Here is a 21,583-nt window from a genome sequence, read left to right as displayed (position 1 = left end):
TGATTATGTTTTAGCTTAAGGGTAGAGAGGTTTCCCATTTCAAGACTGTCTGAACCATTAAGCATTTGGTCACGGGAATCCATGACCAATTCTGAAATGGCTCCAAATGCCAAACGATTATGAGCCTTAAGCAGCATCGTAAATTATACAATTTTGTGTCCTTGACGATTGGTTATTTGGGGTAAAATAAGCTTTACTGGTTACTCCTCAGATTTTATAAGGTTATCGCTGATAATTCCCATCAACAAATTTGTCGAAGATCGCAAATTGATATAACGTCAATGCCTCAGGTTACTGATGACAGCTACTGCCTGTCCTAACTAATGACAATACTAATTCTCGCCATGACGTCACGCCCACTTTACGTTTCGCAGCTACTCATCTCTCTCACTCTCCGTCCGTGATGAAAGCCGCGCTCTAAATTTCTGTAATTAACACCTCCGGTTACACCACTAATCAGCTTCGCCAGTAATTTCCTAAGCACCCAGACCCATTAATCGAGTTTGGTCAGAGTCTGCAGAACCCATCACACACACAAACACACACATGGTAAACGTATCGTCCGCGTATGAAATTATAGACTCTGCAACCCTAAACCACCCCATCACCCCTCGTGCTGAACTCGCAAGTTATGATGTTTCGGAGCACACCTGGCACTCACGCGATTGTGTGTACCTGTTTGCTCGTAATTTGGTTGTACAGATGAGGAGAAGCGTTGTCTGCAGTCACTCCTAGTTTACGACCCCTGGACATCATCACCGGCTACGAGGGCGAGAGCAGTCGTGCGTAATTGTTTTGACATGGCAGGGATCATGTTCATCTTTGGTGGAATGGTTTAGTGGTACATGACATGTTTCAGAACATTTGAGTTAGATGTTTGACCTGGCTGACCCCAGAATTCTGATATTTGTTTTTATTCAATTTCTAAGGCCGTTGCAAATATTTTTTGAAGTTTATGTCCCTCGACTCTGGTCGGGGTCGAGGGGGGGGGCAAACAAATAAAATAAAAACATAAAATTCAAATAACAAGCCATGGTCTCAACATTTGAATGAAAAATGTGTTTTAAAATGCATTTTACAGCTGCCCAGTTGTTTTGCAATCATTAGTTTTCAAAATATCTAAGTATTGAAGAGATTTTTTTTTCGTCGAAAAAAAAACTTTTTGTTGTGCTGTACATTGGAATTTGACAAAAATTAAAAATATTTTTGATCGATCATAGACATGCTAATTATGGTTTTAAACGCAGGAAAATGCATTTCTAATGGTTTCCAGTTGGCTAGACTTCCACTTCCTTTAAAATTTTGAAGTTTTTTGAAAAAATATTTTTTGCCCCCTGATTTTTTGGACCGATTTTGAAGGCCCGACATAAACTTTGAAAAATATTTGCAACGGCCTAACTATTATATTATATTATATCCATAAACCACGAAGAAACTTTTTTCAAAATCAAAATCATTTTGATTTTGATTTTGATTTTGATTTTGATTTTGATTTTGATTTTGATTTTGATTTTGATTTTGATTTTGATTTTGATTTTGATTTTGATTTTGATTTTGATTTTGATTTTGATTTTGATTTTGATTTTGATTTTGATTTTGATTTTGATTTTGATTTTGATTTTGCTTTTGCTTTTGCTTTTGCTTTTGCTTTTGCTTTTGCTTTTGCTTTTGCTTTTGCTTTTGCTTTTGATTTTGATTTTGATTTTGATTTTGATTTTGATTTTGATTTTGATTTTGATTTTGATTTTGATTTTGATTTTGATTTTGATTTTGATTTTGATTTTGATTTTGATTTTGATTTTGATTTTGATTTTGATTTTGATTTTGATTTTGATTTTGATTTTGATTTTGATTTTGATTTTGATTTTGATTTTGATTTTGATTTTGATTTTGATTTTGATTTTGATTTTGATTTTGATTTTGATTTTGATTTTGATTTTGATTTGATTTTGATTTTGATTTTGATTTTGATTTTGATTTTGATTTTGATTTTGATTTTGATTTTGATTTTGATTTTGATTTTGATTTTGATTTTGATTTTGATTTTGATTTTGATTTTGATTTTGATTTTGATTTTGATTTTGATTTTGATTTTGATTTTGATTTTGATTTTGATTTTGAGTTTGAATTTGATTTTGATTTTGATTTTGAGTTTGATTTTGATTTTGAGTTTGATTTTGAGTTTGATTTTGATTTTGATTTTGATTTTGATTTTGATTTTGATTTTGATTTTGATTTTGATTTTGATTTTGATTTTGATTTTGATTTTGATTTGGATTTTGATTTTGATTTTGATTTTGATTTTGATTTTGATTTTGATTTTGATTTTGATTTTGATTTTGATTTTGATTTTGATTTTGATTTTGATTTTGATTTTGATTTTGATTTTGATTTTGATTTTGATTTTGATTTTGATTTTGATTTTGATTTTGATTTTGATTTTGATTTTGATTTTGATTTTGATTTTGATTTTGATTTTGATTTTGATTTTGATTTTGATTTTGATTTTGATTTTGATTTTGATTTTGATTTTGATTTTGATTTTGATTTTGATTTTGATTTTGATTTTGATTTTGATTTTGATTTTGATTTTGATTTTGATTTGGATTTGGATTTGGATTTGGATTTTGATTTTGATTTTGATTTTGATTTTGATTTTGATTTTGATTTTGATTTTGATTTTGATTTTGATTTTGATTTTGATTTTGATTTTGATTTTGATTTTGATTTTGATTTTGATTTTGATTTTGATTTTGATTTTGATTTTGATTTTGATTTTGATTTTGATTTTGATTTTGATTTTGATTTTGATTTTGATTTTGATTTTGATTTTGATTTTGATTTTGATTTTGATTTTGATTTTGATTTTGATTTTTATTTTGATTTTGATTTTGATTTTGATTTTGATTTTGATTTTGATTTTGATTTTGATTTTGATTTTGATTTTGATTTTGATTTTGATTTTGATTTTGATTTTGATTTTGATTTTGATTTTGATTTTGATTTTGATTTTGATTGTGATTTTGATTTTGATTTTGATTTTGATTTTGATTTTGATTTTGATTTTGATTTTGATTTTGATTTTGATTTTGATTTTGATTTTGATTTTGATTTTGATTTTGATTTTGATTTTGATTTTGATTTTGATTTTGATTTTGATTTTGATTTTGATTTTGATTTTGATTTTGATTTTGATTTTGATTTTGATTTTGATTTTGATTTTGATTTTGATTTTGATTTTGATTTTGATTTTGATTTTGATTTTGATTTTGATTTTGATTTTGATTTTGATTTTGATTTTGATTTTGATTTTGATTTTGATTTTGATTTTGATTTTGATTTTGATTTTGATTTTGATTTTGATTTTGATTTTGATTTTGATTTTTATTTTGATTTTGATTTTGATTTTGATTTTGATTTTGATTTTGATTTTGATTTTAACCTAACTCACTTTAAATTATAATTTTCAAATAAGATTATGATTTTAGCACAGTCATTTGACATCTTGAATAAAATTTAAAAAAAGGAAGAAAAGTGTTAGATACTCAAGGAATTCAATTATTTTGTGGAATTCATGCATCGTTCCAAAACTACCATTAAGCTGACAAGGTCTCACGCGACAAGTATTTCAAGTTCGTACTATCGACGGAAGAGTGCACTGCCTGTCAGCTTCGTGCAAATTTAACGGTGCAAATAAACAATTACGGTTGCACTCGATGAGCATCTCGCGAGCAGTCCTCCGTACACACGTGGGATCGTTATGCTTAGATTGGCATTGAAATTGAAAGTATCTGGTACGCTGTGTTCAGCTCGGAAACCGGTGGAAGTAATGAAAATCTACCAGGTAGAGTTGTCGTTTAATGAGTTTCCGTGGAGAGAGGTTCCTCTCATGCTGCAATTTTCACGCGTTAAGTACGTAGAAAACGAGTTCTACGATATACTTCCTGCAACGTCGAGAAACACTCTAGAAGATTTGCTTCGCTGGCAAGAGTCGACACATGCCGTGTGAGTTGTGCGAACGCTCTCCGGTACATTAATCATTGATCATCTCTTCCCACGTGGGGGCGCAAACAAGGACTCTGCACAGAAGAGCTAAGAGCTTCCAGCCAGCCAGGATTTGCCATGTTCGGGAAGAGATTGTGTCAAGCGCGCCTTCCCCCTAAGCTGTGTTTCGCTGAGATTGAAATTAGTGTGTGTATGAGTGCATTTTGCAAGAGAGATTCAACGGCTCGCTGCTTATCCCGGTGACTCAACTGCTTCCGGGAGGAACCTTTAGCTGGGACTTAAACGGCGAGGATGTCAACGGATAATGGGATGGTTTGGTTCAAAATTGGTCATATTTTGTGTTTTTTTTTTTGTTTAGTTGCAAACAGTTTTATTACTTTTGAAAATAAAACATTTTTTTCAAAAACTTTAAGAAAATCTGCATTAAAAATTGATGCAAACTTAAATAACCGATTCAAGCTCAAATTCTCCCTTCCAAGGTTTTCCACCAAAGTGACCACGCCACCATTGGCATCATGTCCTGTTTGGTTTAACGGCACTTTGGAGACTGACCAGACCACACCTATTGGTTAGCTATGGCTTGTTGGTGGTTTTCCACCCAACCTTCTACAGGGCAAGTCAAGAAGGTGTCCCCGTAACACGCGCCTCGTTGGAGCATGTCGTTGGCGATTAATCCCAACTCGGCGTTTTGGGGTGCCAGAAGAAGGTGGAGAACCGACCGAGAAGTGACAGGCAGCATTTAAGCTGAAGTTCTTGAAGAGTCGTTGGATTTGCTAATCTGGAACACTTTATCAGGGATTGGGGATCGGTTTGGGGAATTTATGGAGTGTACACATGAGCAAAGCCGCTTTGGTGTTTGATGGTTTGGAATTAGTTCAATCAGTCGTAAACAGCTCCCGGTGGAAGAGGGTTGATTAGATGTAAGATGTCGTTTATTTGATAGAGAGCAAATAGAAATGAAGGTCCCAAATTTGAAATAACTTTGACCATTATTTTCATGGTCGTCACAAAATCACAAAATTACTAAAACAATGTTGACTCTTCCAAACGGAACTGCTATGCTTGTCATTCAAGCATATAACCAGAGTCATGAAGTCACAATTTCGACAGCAAAGTTCAACCACCACTCTTGCCTTCATTGCTAACTAAGTTGACTGATTGACTGCTACTACTGCTTGACTCTCTCTATCTCTCCACCAACATTCATAATTCAGTTAATGTAATGCACCGTCTACGCCACCGCTGCCGAATTGTACGTGAGTCGTTGACTTGCGGCATCGACCGAGCTCCGTAACGTACCTTGCTGCCACTACTACAGGTCGACCCGACCCCGACGACGACGATGGTCATTCCAGAAAAAAAGCTCCCAGCTCCTCCAGGTCAAACATCACGTCGTATTTGTTTTTATTATTTCGTGCTCGCATTTCTGCGCCGTGCCACGTGAAAAGCTCTTTTCGTCTTTGGAATGAGAGCTCCAGCTACGCTACGCAGCAGGTTAATAAAGTCATTTCCATTCCCGTGCCGAACCAAGTCTCGGAGTTCGTTCTTCTGCTAGGGGTACAAGTGAATTTACCTGGCGAAACTCGGACGGATGTTAATTTATGTTTACGAACAGCACTGGCAGGCGGTACGGTGCTGAACTTGGTATACTGGAAAGAAGCTCGGCTTCAATCGTGACTTACAAGACCAAATGCCGCTGGATAATGAGTAGGGTTTCTTCTCCGGTGTACATCGCTTAATCGGTTGGAAGGTTTCACCTGCTGAGAGTAGAATGTAGAAAAAAGTGGCAATCTTTGAAATGGGGACGGAAGTATTTATGACTTTTTTTTAAAGCGCGAGGGTTGTTGAACTTGGAGCGATTGTATCCAATATCTGAGACTCAGTTGACGGAATATGTTACGAAAAAGCCCTATTTCAAAGTTTTAGACACAAAAGAGTCATCTTGTAACTCTTAACGAATCTTTGGAAAACCCCTGATTCTCACGTCTTTAACTCTCCACACTTTGTAACGATGGGGTGTTCGCTTTTCGCACGCGGAGTTCCAAAGCATTCTCCGCTTTTCAGCAAACCGGTCCATTGAAAATCAATTCAATTCCAGAGCCAACAATGGTCGTCCAATCAGGTGGGTGGGTCGCCACCAGGTGGCGAATCTCTGCGACGATCTGATGCGAATTTTCAGCGCAGGGAAGAAGTGTTTAGTCGTGCGTGCCCTGGTTTCAAGCTCAGGTTTGCCATTTTTTTTCGAAACAGTATCGCAAGTCGCAAGAATTGTTCGCGCAGAAATTGTAGGGGAAATATGCCCATTTGAAGCCTAATAAGCGGTCGTGTTTGAATGATGCTGGATAATCTGGATTGTTCCTTGAAATTCACTAAAACCAAGTACACCAACGAGTAGAGCAACTTTTTGTTAACATTTCTGTTTATTTTCACTTTTATTAAAAGTTATGCTATTCCTTTTAACTATGTACACTGCCCATGTTCGCATAAATGTCCCATATGCAAAAACAACAAGCTGAGAAAAACGCAAGGCAAGTTTGTCCCACACATAAGGCTACGTGTTAAGTTTTCGTGAAAAACTGGATTTCCTCCAGATTTCTAGAACAAAGTACTGGATGTTATAGGCTCTTTAGAAAGAGCACACGATTTTGAACCAAACTGCATCATTAACTCAAAAGTGATGAAAATGCATATGGGACATTTATGCGATCATGGGCAGTACAAGCATTTAAAAAATATATTTCAAAAATGCATTCTAATCAGTCGAGTGCATTGGGCCACGCCCATTTTTCTATTTTCAGCTTAGTTCTTTTTTTCTTCCAGCGCTCTTTTGGGTCTGCTTAGTGCTGCCAAAATTGATGAAATTTTAAGCGAACACTCACGAAAAGTAGCATTTATAGCGAAAGTTTCCTGGCAGCACTTGCTCACTCCAACAGGCGCTGCACCAGCATGTTGGTGGTGTTGGTGGCCACCCTTTGTTCTTTATTTGCCTTCGCTTCTCGCTCGGTTTTCTTCAGCCTTCGATTGGAATGGGTAGTCAAAATTGAAACGTCAAAAGACTTAGCGCGTTTGTTTTTTTGATGGCGCTTGCTAATTATTTACATGTTTCGGGATTATTTTTCAAGTGAGTGACTAAGTAATGGGCAAAAGAACATGTTGCCGGTAGTTGGAAGCAATTTTATATCTTAAGCGCTTTGAAATCGTTAGCGCAAGTGAAAAGATATTGATGGCGACTTTCGTTAAGCAGTTAACCTCTGATCTTGCGTGTGGATGTGTGTGCCACCAAAATGATGAGAAATGGTCTCGCAAAATAGAAATTATGATCAAAAGTGCATTAAATTTGATCTTTTTGGCCAGTAAATGGCATAAATTTGCGTGCTTACTCGAGGCGGTGCTGTTGCTGGTAAGTTTATAGCCTAAATAGTATTTTTGGAGCTTCAATCGAGCATCAAACTCTCCATATGACGAAGATAGGTGTTTGATTAGAAAGGGTATATTTCCCCTATACCATCTTTTTTTTTGCAGTCGCTGAACGAATCGACCCAAGAAAGTGAGAGGTCTCTCGGTTATGGTCAAACGTGAGTGGGTTTTCGAAGCTGGGGGATGAATTTCTTAATTGCACCACCTTCTTGGAGTTCGTTTTCTGACGGTATTGTTTGGCTCCAGGTCAGGAAAAAGAGAGCAATTGACGTACCAAACTGGTTACCGTATTTAGGGGTGGTCCTATCCTCAAAGTTCACGAAGTCACCTTAGCGATTCTTCAGTCTGCAATAAAACAGAAAAATGGCCCAGTAATGAATGGTTGCGATTCCGTTCAACTTGAACAACAACTCAAACCGACGACTTCAGGACGTCCTTGGTGTTTCAACATCAGTTCAATCTACCTCATTCCTGTGTATGAGCTTTTGACACCCCACAACAAAAGGTTCCACCCAAGAGAGAGAGAGCGAGGTCTGCTGGGACACGGGTCACCATCGGGGTCTACATGGCCCACTGATTATGCTAATCAGGCCCAGTGAGGCGGTTACGTCCGCGTAAGTAACGATCCTGGCAGGTTACAAGATGCGGAATAATCCACGTAGCAGCGGCGTTTAATAAATCAATCGTCTTGGGTTAGGCAGTTGATGGTGCTATCAAGCGGTTGTGCACTTTGTCATCCATATTTAATGAGGGAGGTTTTGCGCTCGGGTCGGGACATTTCACACTGCCTGGCCTGGTGTGTGGCAGCTTTGATGCATGCTGCAATTTCAGGAGTGCGGTTTGCTGCATGGACCAATGCGATCTAATTCATTTAAAGGCGTTGACGGCTGGAATTGTGTACACGGAGAAAAGGCAGTGGGCTCAAGTTGAACTTCATTGCAATAAACTAAAACACTTTCGAACGTAATCGCAGGGTTTCAAATTTACACTTTAAATTATTTTTTAAATCAAACAAAATGATTCAAGACTAAGCTTACCAACTATACCTTTTCAAGTCCCTACCGAACGGATTTTCAACCCTGAACACAGATTTTTACCCTGACACGGTACTGCGATAATTGCGGTGATCTTTTCCCTTCAAAATTCGAATTCTTAGCATAGAGAAGCTAGTGTATCAAATGCAATTCTCCCTAATTTCAAAGTTTATGTCACCACCTTTTAAAGTCAATCAAAAGGTTAGGGTGCAAGAAAATCAATTGTTATAAAAAAACACTAAAATTAGAAGTGCAATCATTTCTCAAAAATTAGATTTTTTTTCCTGCTCACATCTTTAATACATCATGCAATAACTTTTTTTGAATGATTCTACTTTTACAGATTTCAGTTTCCGGACCTTTTGCGCTAGAGTTTCGGATGGTGAAAAATCTGGTACCGGAGATGTGCATTTTTGAAAAAAGGGTTTTTGGAAAAAAAATCTAAAATATTTCCAAACAAAATTTAAAAAAAATTAAATGCTAAGTTTAACTTGCAATTGATAATGACTCTACACATTTTTTGTTAAAGTGCACTGCTTTCAAGTTATAGGCATTTGAAGGTGAAATATTTCGAAAAATGTCCAGATTTCTAATTCAAAAATACCTAATTAACGAAAAGCACACTTACGAAAAATATTTGTAAAATGCTGAATTTTCTACAAATAAAAATTGAACTGAATTTTCTGGTTATTCTGGAATCTAAAATTTCATATCGATTTGCATTTAAAAAAAACAGAAAATTTCACAAAAATATGATTTTTAAACTCGAACTATTTTTGCCATGGTGATTTTCTTTAAATTGTAAAAAGAGATATTTTTTTCAAAAAATACTAATAACTTCTAAACGATGCATTTTCAACTTTTGCATTTAAACATGATTTATTGTAAATTTGATTGACAATATTTTCGATTTTTTTGGATCACATTTTTTTCTAAATTTTAGTTCCAGATTTGCGGCACTATAAACTCTAGCGCAAAAGATGCCTTTTTGTTCTCTAAAAGATATAAAAAAATCGAAAATAGAAAAAAAACGTATTTTTACAATTCAACTTTTAACAAAAAAAACTAAAATAGCTGGAATTTTTTTATCCCTGTACCTATTTTTTCTAAAAAGTCCTGATCATAACCTACAACTCGATAAAAAATATCCCTTCTCATGAATCATATTTGTGAATAAACACATGCTCATCTTTTATGACCAGCCTGTATACATTTTTTTAAAAATTTCATAATTTGGTCTAAAATATGAGACGAGCAAATTATCCATTTGTAGACCTTTTCAAAGTTGATGCTTAATTTAAAAATTTTAAATTTCACTTGATTTAAAAAAAGACAATTTCACAAAAGTTTCATTTTGTTCCGAGGCATCGTAAGTTGGAAGAGCAGTTCTCTACGGAATCGGTCTTTTTTCTTTAATTTTAATTTTTGTATTTTTTAATCCGGCTGAAACTTTTTTGGTGCCTTCAATATGCCCAAAGAAGCCATTTTGCATCATAAGTTTGTCCATATAATTTTCCATACAAATTTGGCAGCTGTCCATACAAAAATGATATGTGAAAATTCAAAAATCTGTATCTTTTGAAGGAATTTTTTGATCGATTTGGTGTCTTCGGCAAAGTTGTAGGTATGGATATGGACTACACTGAAAAAAATGATACACGGTAAATAAAATGTTGGTGATTTTTAATTTCACTTTTTGTCACTAAAACTTGATTTGCAAAAAAACTTAATGGCAACTTTTCAGAAATTTACAGAATGGGCCAAAAATCTTTGACCGAGTTAAGATTTTTTTAATCATTACAATTTTTTTCAAAAAATCGAAATATTCGTCGCAAAAAATTTTTCAATTTCATTTTTCGATGTAAAATTCAATTTGCAATCAAAAAGTACTTTAGTGAAATTTTGATAAAGTGCACCGTTTTCAAGTTATAGCCATATTTAGGTAACTTTTTTGAAAAAAGTCGCAGTTTTTCTGTTTGCCCATTTATGAAAAAAATATTTTTGAAAAGCTGAGAAAATTCTCTATATTTTGCTTTTTCGGACTTTGTTGATACGACCCTTAGTTGCTGAGATATTGCCATGCAAAGGTTTAAAAACAAGAAAATTGATGTTTTCTAAGTCTCACCCAAAAAACCCACCATTTTCTAATGTCGATATCTCAGCAACTAATGGTCCGATTCACAATGATAAAATATGAAACATTCGTGAAATTTTCTGATCTTTTCGAAAAAAATATTTTCAATCAAGACTAACATTTCAAAAGGGCCAAACATTAAATATTACGCCCTGAAAATAATGAAAAACTGCGACTTTTTTAAAAAAAAGTTACCTGAATATGGCTATAACTTGAAAACGGTGCACTTTATCAATATTTCACTAAAATACTTTTTGATTGCAAATTAAATTTTACATTGAAAAATGAAATTGAAAAATTTTTGCGACCAATATTTCGATTTTTTGAAAAAAAAATGTATTGATTAAAAAAATCATAACTCGGTCAAAGATTTTTTGTACATTTTGGAAAAGTTGCCATTTAATGTCCTCTAAAACATATCAAAAAATAAAAAAATAGTGTTTTTTGCAAATCAAGTTTTAGTGACAAAAAGTGAAACTAAAAATCACCAAAAAAATTTTTACCGTGTATCATTTTTTTTCAGTGTAGTCCATATCCATACCTACAACTTTGCCGAAGACACCAAATCGATCAAAAAATTCCTTCAAAAGATACAGATTTTTGAATTTTCACATACCATTTTTGTATGGACAGCTGCCAAATTTGTATGGAAAATTATATGGACAAACTTATGATGCAAAATGGCTTCTTTGGGCATACCGAAGGCACCAAAAAAGTTTCAGCCGGATTAAAAAATACAAAAAAATCGAATGACCGAAATCTCAGAGAATTGCTCGGAAATTACATTTTCATCGCTTTGAATTAATTGTGAGGCTGTGCCTCAGAAATAATTTAAAGAAAATTTTCTCAAAAATGTTTTTTTCAGAGGTGGTTTTCCTGCATAACTTATTTAAACAAATGAAAAATGTTAAGATTTCTGAAAATTATAACCTAAAACTGATTATAACTCCTAAACTGTGCACTTTATCAAAAATAAAATTGTAAAATACTTTTTGCAATTCCGTCGTGAAACTACTTACTTTTCCTGTCATTCTTGAACGACGAAATAGCCTACTTTTCTGTACCAAAAATAACAGAAACGAATAGCAACACTTTTCAAAATAAATGCTGAAAAGTTCTACTTTTCAGCACTGAAATGGGTGCTGAAAAGTTGAACTTTTCAGCACTTGTTTCGAAAAGTAACACTTTTCAACATTTTTTTGATTTAAACGATTTATTGACAAAATACATGAAAATTCGACTTAAAATTTCACTCAATGGGTGTTTTTCGAAATTGCAAAAAATGTTGTATGGAACTCGTAGCAAAACTTGATTTTTTCAGCACTCGTCGTATTTATCCAACTCGGTAAACCTCGTTGGATAAATGTACGACTCGTGCTGAAAAAATCCTCTTTTTGCAACTTGTTGCATAAACTACTATTTCGATTGCAAATTTTATTTAGTTTGAAATACAATTTTAGTTGACCACATTTTCGATATTTTTCAAAATCTTTTTTTTTATCATGTCTTGGAAACCAGATATTGCACCATCTTACACTTTTTTTAGAGTCCCATTAAACATAAACAAAAAACAAATCGAAACTACTATCAGTGAACAAAAAGTTACATCAAGAAATGGGGTTTTTTCAAAGGTTGAACCTTTTTTCTGAGTAGTTCTAATGGTAATCCACAACTTTGCCGAAGACATCAAATCGATCAGAAATAGTACGTCTATCCCAGGAATTTCCGGGACAAAATTACCGGGATTTTTCCAAAACTGGGAATTTTCATATTTTGTTTCGAAATTCCCGAGATTGAACAAAAAAATCAAATTTTGATCTTGACATTCGGATTTGCTGTGAAAATAGATAAACAGTTGAATACTTGGTAATCGATAAGAATTTTTAAGCATTAATATTTGTATTCGGCATTTATCACCAGTAATTTGGCTTGTTAAGAAAAATTGTTCAAAATTTTTTTTACATGTCCGCAAAATGCCTAACGCTTTAAATATTTTCTATTTAATTTTGTATATTTTCAAAAGACTAGGTTCTTTATTTACGTTTAATATCATATTTAATTATTTTTCATCCATCACTGGCATCTAAGGCTATTCAGAACAAATGAAACAAATTAAAACAGCTGTTTAAGCCATTTTTTGCCAAATGGCATGTTTTTTATTGTCAGTTAAACATCCAAATTTATTGAACTTGTTTTTTTTTACATTTTTAATGAAATTTTTAATGATTTTCTAGTCATTCCTTATAAAAGGGTTATTTAATTTGGATAAAAATTGTGGTTCACTTAAAACCCAAAGCACAGCAGAGACCAAAAAACATTTTAAATTTCTTTTAAGCTATCTTTGGTTGAAGTTTCGATTATTACCAATTAATAGTATGGAGCTAATTCTATGATTTAAAGCTTGAAATACATAACAAATAAAATGAAAACTTAACGTCTGTGACTGTTTTAAAAATTTAACAGGATCCCGAGAAATCCCTAGATTGCAAAAATATTTTTTATCAGAAAATCTCAAGATACAGGTTCTCATATATTTAAGTACCTATTTTATATGACCAGCTCGTGAAATTGTATGGAAAAAAAAACAATGAAAAGTCGATTTGCGAAAACGTAGAGAATTACTCTATTGGTACCTCGGGGAAGCTGAATTCGGTAAAAACGTTGCGAATTGAAATGGTTTATCAATAATTTCGTTATTTTGTTTTACTAATTTTATCAAAATAAGACTTCACTTTTGAATTCTTAAGTTAATTTTTCGTTCCTATATCTTTGTAATTTTCAGCCCACAGTCCCCAACAATTTGCATTCCCAACCGCATCCATCGGCATCGTTGGCTCTAAAGTGCAATTGAACGTGCCTTATTTATAATTGATGCCAACTAACCAGCCAGCCAGCAGCAGCAGTGTCGGCTTGTCGGCACCGTGCAAATCAGCATCCAGATCGACGTCAACTGCTGCTCTGTAATTCCAAATTGCAGGAAAATGGCCAAGGAAATGCACCGAGCGTGAGCAAAATCCCTCACTTTTCACGCTTGACTGATGTGTTTCACCACTCAAGAGGTCCCGGGTTGCTTGAGCCGGATGCCATCTTGGTTTTTATGACCACACCACGAGGCAAGCCCCAGGAATTGTCCGCGGTTCATTAGGCACTAGAAGCCTATAATCTGTGTAATATGGTGGAGTGGAGTTGTGCGGGGTCTTAAACCAGTTGAGTGCTCAATGCCAACACAATCTCTTCCTGACTCTGGACGGCAATTGGTATCTGGATGGAACATCTTGAAGGCCACCGGAGGAGTCATCATGAACTTAAAGGAGTCCCGGCGCTGAAGTGCATGATGGTGGACTTAAGCGTAAAGTATTTTTTATAGAGTCAGGGTAAATATCAAGGCCACGAAATTTTTGCTTTGTTACAGACCGAAACTGGTTCGTGGAGTCTTTATTCAGTTTCAACTCGGATTGTGAACTTCAGAATGGAAGCCAACAAGTTTGGTTTTTTACAGCAGAAGCGTTACCAACGGTTTATCGCCTTGCGAAATGTCAAACATGTGCGAAGTGGTTCACATTTGTTTTAAAGGTTTAACCTTTGTTCGGCGAAATAGATTACCGGCGAGTGGGTTGTCCATCCCTGAGGGGTGTTGGTTTTGGCTTGGATGATCTGCTCTTATTCCCACGCAGATCTTGAAGTGTCAAGGTTTCGACGTGATTTGGGTCTTACAGAAGCGAAAATGTTGATATTTCACAGGTTTGATAATTTCTAGAGCTTCTATTTGTTTTATTTCTCAAGGCAAAAATCTCAAAAATTTCCGCCAGATTAAACCAGCCATTGACAGCCAAACACGCTTGTAATGAATACCTCATTAAGCGATTTTCCCCTTTTCAAAACAGCAGATGAACGGTAAAATTTTGCCGCCACACCGATCGAAGCCGAAATCGATCGATAAATTGTTTGTTTACTCGTTAATGAAGCCTGCTGCGGCCTGTAAACCACACAGCTTCAGCCTCCAAGATGAATTAGGTGGAACCGGCTGCTCGCGGAGATTGATGTTCTAAGCTGAAATCTCCATACAAAGTGTACCACCGGGGAAAACTATGCCACCCCAATGATGTTCCATAGAGTCAACGTGGACCAAGCACAACGGGCGGAAGCAGCTTTCATCTGCCGTTAATTAATTAGCGTAATTTGATTTCTTGCGGTTTCGTGTGAGCTCAGCCTGGCTGCGAACCAGATGCTGCTGCTGCTACTGGAACCGATAATTAATATTTTATCCAATCTACCTTGGTGCAAGGTCGCGGTGAAAATTGACAAACTGTGTCAAATCGAAGGCGTGTCCGCGTGTCTGGTATGAAACTAATTGATTCAGTTTTTTATCTCAATTTAGGATCCCAAACTATATTAAATTGTGAGCTTGCATTGTTCAACATATAATAAAGTACTCAAAAAGTGCAAGCAGATTCATTTGAATAATATATTATAGATCTGTTTCAATAAAAACGAATAGTTTGCTAGCCATTTTTTACCATAACCTTTCTAACTATCGTCATCTGGTGCAAATCGGGACTACAGTTTGAATAGGGACAGCAGTGTTTAAAGCACTTAAAGGTTTTAAATTTGGAAATCGATGTACACAATACACATTTTGTTGGTCTGAGTCTGTTCTATCCGAAACCAACCAGAAAAATCAAAATATTGTGCTCTAACATGGTTAAAACTGCTGTCCCAATTCGCCCCATGTGTCCCAATTCGCCCCAGTTGACGGTACCAATTTGCAAGTTTTGGCAATAAATAAATTACTATTTGATTTATTCCACTTTTGAATTATACTATTATACTGTACTGTTTTTGCCGATGGAATGTTGTGTTATCTTTAACTTATAACAAATTATAAAAATTTAGATCGCTGCAAATATTTTTTACGTTCAAGTCCCTCGTCCAAAAAATATAAAAAATCGAATTTCAATAAATTTATCTATACTTAGGGGATTAAACTAGCTTAATTTTAACCTTAAACTTTTTTTCTTCTTAATATTTTACTAAATATTATGAAAAATGCAAAAAAAAAATATTTTTCAATTTATTGCTCTTGCTATTTTATACCTGAAAATAAAATAAATTTTGTTGATGGCACCTTACCAAGTCTTTTAAATTGCCAATTGTTATTTATATTTTTTTCCCACGTGGACACTTTTTTGGAAATTTCAGACACTCCCTGCATGGTGCTTGGACAATCAGCAAACCTACTTCCTTCTACGTAGTTTATGGATGACCCCAAAAGTAAACTTTAATTTTATTAAGCATTAAATAATTTTTGTAGCCTGAAATTCAAGTATTTTCAATGTGTTTCATATTAAAATAAATTAGTTTCCTGTTGTCATTTTTTCAAACAAATAATTGATTCAAAAATATTAGCATAGAATAGAAAAACAGAAGAAAAACACAAATAAAACGATGACCAAGCAACATTTGATAGATAATGCAAAAACAAATATTTCTAATTAGATTGTTGTTTTGAAATGTGAAAATGTGTTCTCTCTCTAATGCTGATTGGACACCCCTGGAAGATTTGTAAATAAGGCTAAAAAAAGGCCAATTTTATAAAAAATAAAACAAAAAAAATAAAAAAAAATAATTGTTATTTAACCCTCTGCAACCCAACCCCGCCTTTAGACTGGCTTGGATTCAAAAAATCGCCAAAAATCCATTTTTCAACCAGTTTTTGATCTTTAAAAAGCATTGGATAGAAGAACTCTTAAAATTTTAGAAAAATTATGGGTTGGAAGCTTTACTTGTTTGTGACTTTGCCAATGTTTTTAAAAATGTCATTACTTTTGGGGGTCAACTTTGGCTGTGTTTTTTACTAACATTTCCTATATTTTCAGTAAAAAGAAGTATGCAGTAGTTTTTGTAGTGTCCCAGACTATGCCTCTACGCATTTTTTGCAATTTAAATAATAATGGTGCCATTCTATAGCAGAAAATGTGAAAAACAAAAAAAAATGAAAAAGTGACTGTAAAAACATGAAAAAATAAGAAAGGCAAAATGTAATTATATTAGGTGGTAGAATAGGCCAAATACTACCAAAAACAAACATAAGCTAAACAAGATAAATGCAAATTAAAATACTAAAAATAAAACAAGAAAAACATAAAACAAGAGAAGTAAAGTTTTTCGTAGAACAAAAGTTGCTCAAAATGACCTCCTGAACACGGGAAAAATAAATATCTTCGAAAAAAAAAATTGGGCAGTAGAGGGGTAAGCAAAACACATTTTATTTTCTATCTCTTATCAAATGAGACTCGGTTTTTTTTAACATAAATATTGTTGGGAGTACCGATCGAAAAATACAAAATTCTAAACGAATTTTCTTTGAATTCCTGGATATTTGGAATCATTACATACTTTTTTAAATATTTTCTGTTTTTTCAGCATCAAATTAAAAAAAATCAGGCTCAAATTCAGATATTTTGACAAGATGGAAATGGACAAAAACTTTTAGTGATGTTCACAAATGCAAAGTAAAAAACAAATATTTTTTAAGTGTTTTGTTTCATTCATGAACGCAAATAACAAAGCATTAATTTAATATTGAGGTTTGAATCCAATTATGTTTTAATGTTTAATAATTAAAAATGTTATTGGAAAAATTGTGTTCTGCTAAACCCTTTCAGACCTGAAGGGTCATATATGACCCAAAAAAATATTTTTTTAAGCCAGCCAATTATTTGCGTCTGGTAGTACAAATCATTTTCCCATCATTGAATAAATGTTTTTTTTTAATTCAGGCTTGAAAGAGTTGAAATTGAATCTGAAAGGAATAATCTAGTCACTTAAAGCCCTAACCAATTTGAAACCACCCACAGAAGGCAAAGAGACAACGGAGTTTTCCACTTGTCTGCTTTTGCAAACATTAAACTTCAAACACAAAACTCCTGCCAGTGTGAAAGAGGATGAGGACGTGAGAGATTATTTTCCGCAAATATCACACACATATACACAAACACACTTGTCGCTTAAAACTGCCACAACAATCAACTGGATAAGCTGGATGTGTACAAGGAAAATCCCCACTCTCACTCTTAATCGTGTGTGTGGGTGCGCGTGATCTATTACTTCTCTTGTTTATTGTGGTTGAACAATGACATGTATGTATTAGGGTGGGTACGTTTTTAAAAAAGTTCTCGGATCAAGTTTTAGTATGGTTCCCCTTGTAGGGCATGCCTATAGGGACTTTCATGCCAAATATCAGCTTATTTGGTTGTAAACTGGCTGCGCGCATCAGGGTTAAAGTTTACATGGGAATTACTATGGGAAATTGGAACTTTTTGTTCAAACGCTCCTACAGGTCTGGGAAAATCACGCGCCAACTTCTGGTATGGTCATGCCTATGGGGAATGGTCTGGAGAACACTTTTCCCGAAGAGAGCATATGGATTCGTTGTCCCTAGACCTGGCGCATCGGCAAACAATCCGATGTCTCCGGAATCAACGGTTTTCCCTCAAAAAGCATAAAATTTTCCTTAGCATGCTATGAAAGCTTGATGAACACCGCGACGCCATACGTCAGGCAGCTACCACGTGGGTGAGAAACGGCTGGAATATTTAATTGCAAACCTTCTTTTAACTAGAAAATGATCATTTCGAGTAATCCTGATATTATTTAGTCGAATTCAGGATCTTTGCATAGCAAATTTGTATTTTTTGCAAATATTTCAACCACGTGGTAGCTGTCTGACGTATGGCGTCGCGGTGTTCATCAAGCTTTCATAGCATGCTAAGGAAAATTTTATGCTTTTTGAGGGAAAACCGTTGATTCCGGAGACATCGGATTGTTTGCCGATGCGCCAGGTCTAGGGACAACGAATCCATATGCTCTCTTCGGGAAAAGTGTTCTCCAGACCATTCCCCATAGGCATGACCATACCAGAAGTTGGTGCGTGATTTTCCCAGACCTGTAGGAGCGTTTGAACAAAAAGTTCCAATTTCCCATAGTAATTCCCATGTAAACTTTAACCCTGATGCGCGCAGCCAGTTTACAACCAAATAAGCTGATATTTGGCATGAAAGTCCCTATAGGCATGCCCTACAAGGGGAACCATACTAAAACATGATCCGAGAACTTTTTGAAAAACGTACCCACCCTAGTATGTTTGTAGGAAGTTCATATAGGCACCATGTTTGTCTTTTGCTTGTCATTCATGTTTGCATTGGTAGAGCGCTTTCAAGTGTATTAGAAATCATGATTTAAGTGATTTATTGTTTCAGTTTCAGGAATTATTGCTTTCAGTGTTACACAGATGAAAAATCTATTCAAATAATATCTTAGAATTAGACTGAAAAAAAGCCTTTGAGAAAGTTTTATACTTCAAACAATTGTTCAATAATGCAAACTATTAATGCACATAACTGATCAAACTGATATTATGCAAACTGTTATGGGACCATCCATAAACCACGTGGACACTTTTTTGGGAATCTGTTACCCCCCCCCCCCTCGTGGACAATTGTCCATACAAAAAAAAACTTTTTTGTATGGATCGTGGACAATCGCCATACCCCCCCCCCCCCCCCTAAAGTGTCCACGTGGTTTATGGATGGTCCCTATGCACTTTGACAGGACTTTCACGTGCGCTGATCCTCCGAACAATGAATTATCAAATTTCAATTTGAGGGAATAATCTACACCTAATTTATGCCCATTTATATAACGTTATACAAACACCGCTATCTACCTTCTCCCCCAGACAATCAATTCTTCCTAGACATCTGAGCGCGTGTTTGTGTAAGTGTGCCTCATTATATTCCTCGTGAGAGCCATTATTTGTACACTAGCCAACGTCTTTGATAGCCATTCCTCGCGAAGGTTTGGTTGGTTTTGCTGATGATGGTAATGTAGAGTACAGCAGGTACCTACAGCCAAGACCAAGACCAAGTGCTTGGTGGTCGTGTTTTGGAGCGGGCGCGTGCCATCTAGCGGTGACCACGACCACCGCCATTATTGACACCAAGAGAAGGGGAGAAGGCGGGGAAAGCCCACGTGGGAGAGGTGGGCAGATAATTGCCATATTATTACAATTTATGTATCATGTGATTATGGTGCACCGAGGGGTCTCTAAGTTTTACTGTGATGAGGCTGCTTGGGTCTGGGTTTATAGGAGGCATTTAAAATGTGATATAAAATGGATTGCCACGTGGTTGTGAGGTAGAATGGGATTACGAGTTAAATTAAGATATTTCCTGATAATAATTATTAACTTTACTGGCTATTTGAAATCGTGATGAACTAATGGATTTATCAAAACCAGTAACAGAATTTGGAATCCTCTTCTGATATTTCATTCAGCCCATAGTTGATAATGCATTTTTTTTTTTTTGATTCTGACCCCTCTTCGAAACTATGAAACTTTTGGCTATATGGCTCGTGACGGTGGGCTGGTACGACCCCTTTCATTTTTTTGTTGCTCGAACCCGTGAAAAGATAGAAATTTCTTTTCAAATGTCCAAATTCAGTCCTATAATAGACGGGATTATGTTAAATTTTAACCACTCTATTATTTATATTGTTTATCTTCATAGTATTTTGGATTTAGATAAGGCCGTTGCAAATATTTTTTGAAGTTTATGTCCCTCGACTCTGACCAAAGTCGAGGGAGGGGCAAAAAAATAATAAAGTATAAAAATCGAAATTACGAGCCATGGTTTCAACATTTTAATGAAAAAAGTGTTTTAAAATGCATTATACACCTGTCCAGTTGTTTTGCCATCATTAGTTTCCAAAAAATCTAAGTATCGACGAAAAAAATTTTATTGCGAAAAATAAAATTTTTGCGGTGCTGTACATTGGAATTTCATAAAAATTCAAAACATTTTTAAACAAGCCCAAACATGCTAAATATGATTATCAATGCAGAAAAATGCATTTTAGATTGTTTTCAGTTGATAAGACTTCTATTTTCATGGAAATTTTGAAGTTTTTTGGAAAAATATTTTTTTTGCCCCCTGACTTTTCAGACCAATTTCGAAAGGGGGAGAGCAACATAAACTTTGAAAAATATTTGCAACGGCCTAACCAGTTTTAATTAATTTGCTAAAATATATTATTAATCAACTTTTTCGCAAACAAAAAAAGTTTTCAAATGTCCCAAAATTGAGTATTTCAACCAATTTTAATTCTGAGTAATTTTATCCGTTTGCACATTTGTTTATATTTGAGTGAAACTTTGTCCATAATTTTTTTTGCTGAAGTTCTTTTCCTATCAAAATATTTTTAAATTGGAAAAAAATATCTTTTCTCAAGAAAACAAATTTCGTCCAAATGCTTAAAACAAAAAAAAAAATTTTGTTTGCATCTAAAAAATATAGTTTGCTATTTTAAACAATATTTTAAATAGATTTATTCCAAAAAATAACAATTTTTCGAAAATTTATGCACAAACTAAACTAAAGCACAAAGGTCTTCTTAAACATAATACAAAACTCGAAATTAGAAAAATATTTGAGAATTTTTGTTTTTATTGAAAATCTATTTTTAACAATCTGGAATAAGTTTTCCTTGCACGTATTATTTCTGAAAAGTCCTAATTGAAACCACCAATTTTGACGAAGACACGAAATCAATCAGAAAATTTCATCTCAAGTCACAGATTTTCGAATATTCACATGCCCATTTTGTATGACCAGTAGGGTAACAAGAAAAATGGGAAATTCTGAAAAATACTAGGTGACACCCCCTAGCTTCATTTCTTGAGCTAAATTAAGCATTCTGATTTCAATCAAATTTAACCAATTGATTGGAGGCTTTTTTGTACATTTTTTTTTGTTTTCTAATATTTTTATTTTATTTTATAGATTGAAATTAAAAAAAACATTTTTTTTTTCATATGGCCCGTAAGCTCATGTGAGCTTCAAATTTGGCCCACCATTCAGAAACTTTGAGCACCCCTGGTTTAGGTTCAGGGGTCGCTGTTCAGAGTGGAGTTTTGTATGGGGTACATTTTGAA

General features: G+C 34.4%; 2 protein-coding genes across 4 annotated transcripts in view; one reads left to right on the top strand and one right to left on the bottom strand.

Annotated features, from left to right (window-relative positions):
- Positions 1 to 21,583, top strand: part of LOC120421970 (CD151 antigen-like) — a 209,672-nt gene that overhangs the window by 116,327 nt on the left and 71,762 nt on the right. The window lies entirely within an intron of this gene.
- Positions 1 to 21,583, bottom strand: part of LOC120421972 (mucin-2-like) — an 85,749-nt gene that overhangs the window by 17,790 nt on the left and 46,376 nt on the right. The window lies entirely within an intron of this gene.

Source organism: Culex pipiens, chromosome 2 (assembly GCF_016801865.2).
Source record: "Culex pipiens pallens isolate TS chromosome 2, TS_CPP_V2, whole genome shotgun sequence".
NCBI lineage: Eukaryota > Metazoa > Arthropoda > Insecta > Diptera > Culicidae > Culex > Culex pipiens.
This window is presented reverse-complemented; position numbering and strand designations above follow the sequence as displayed.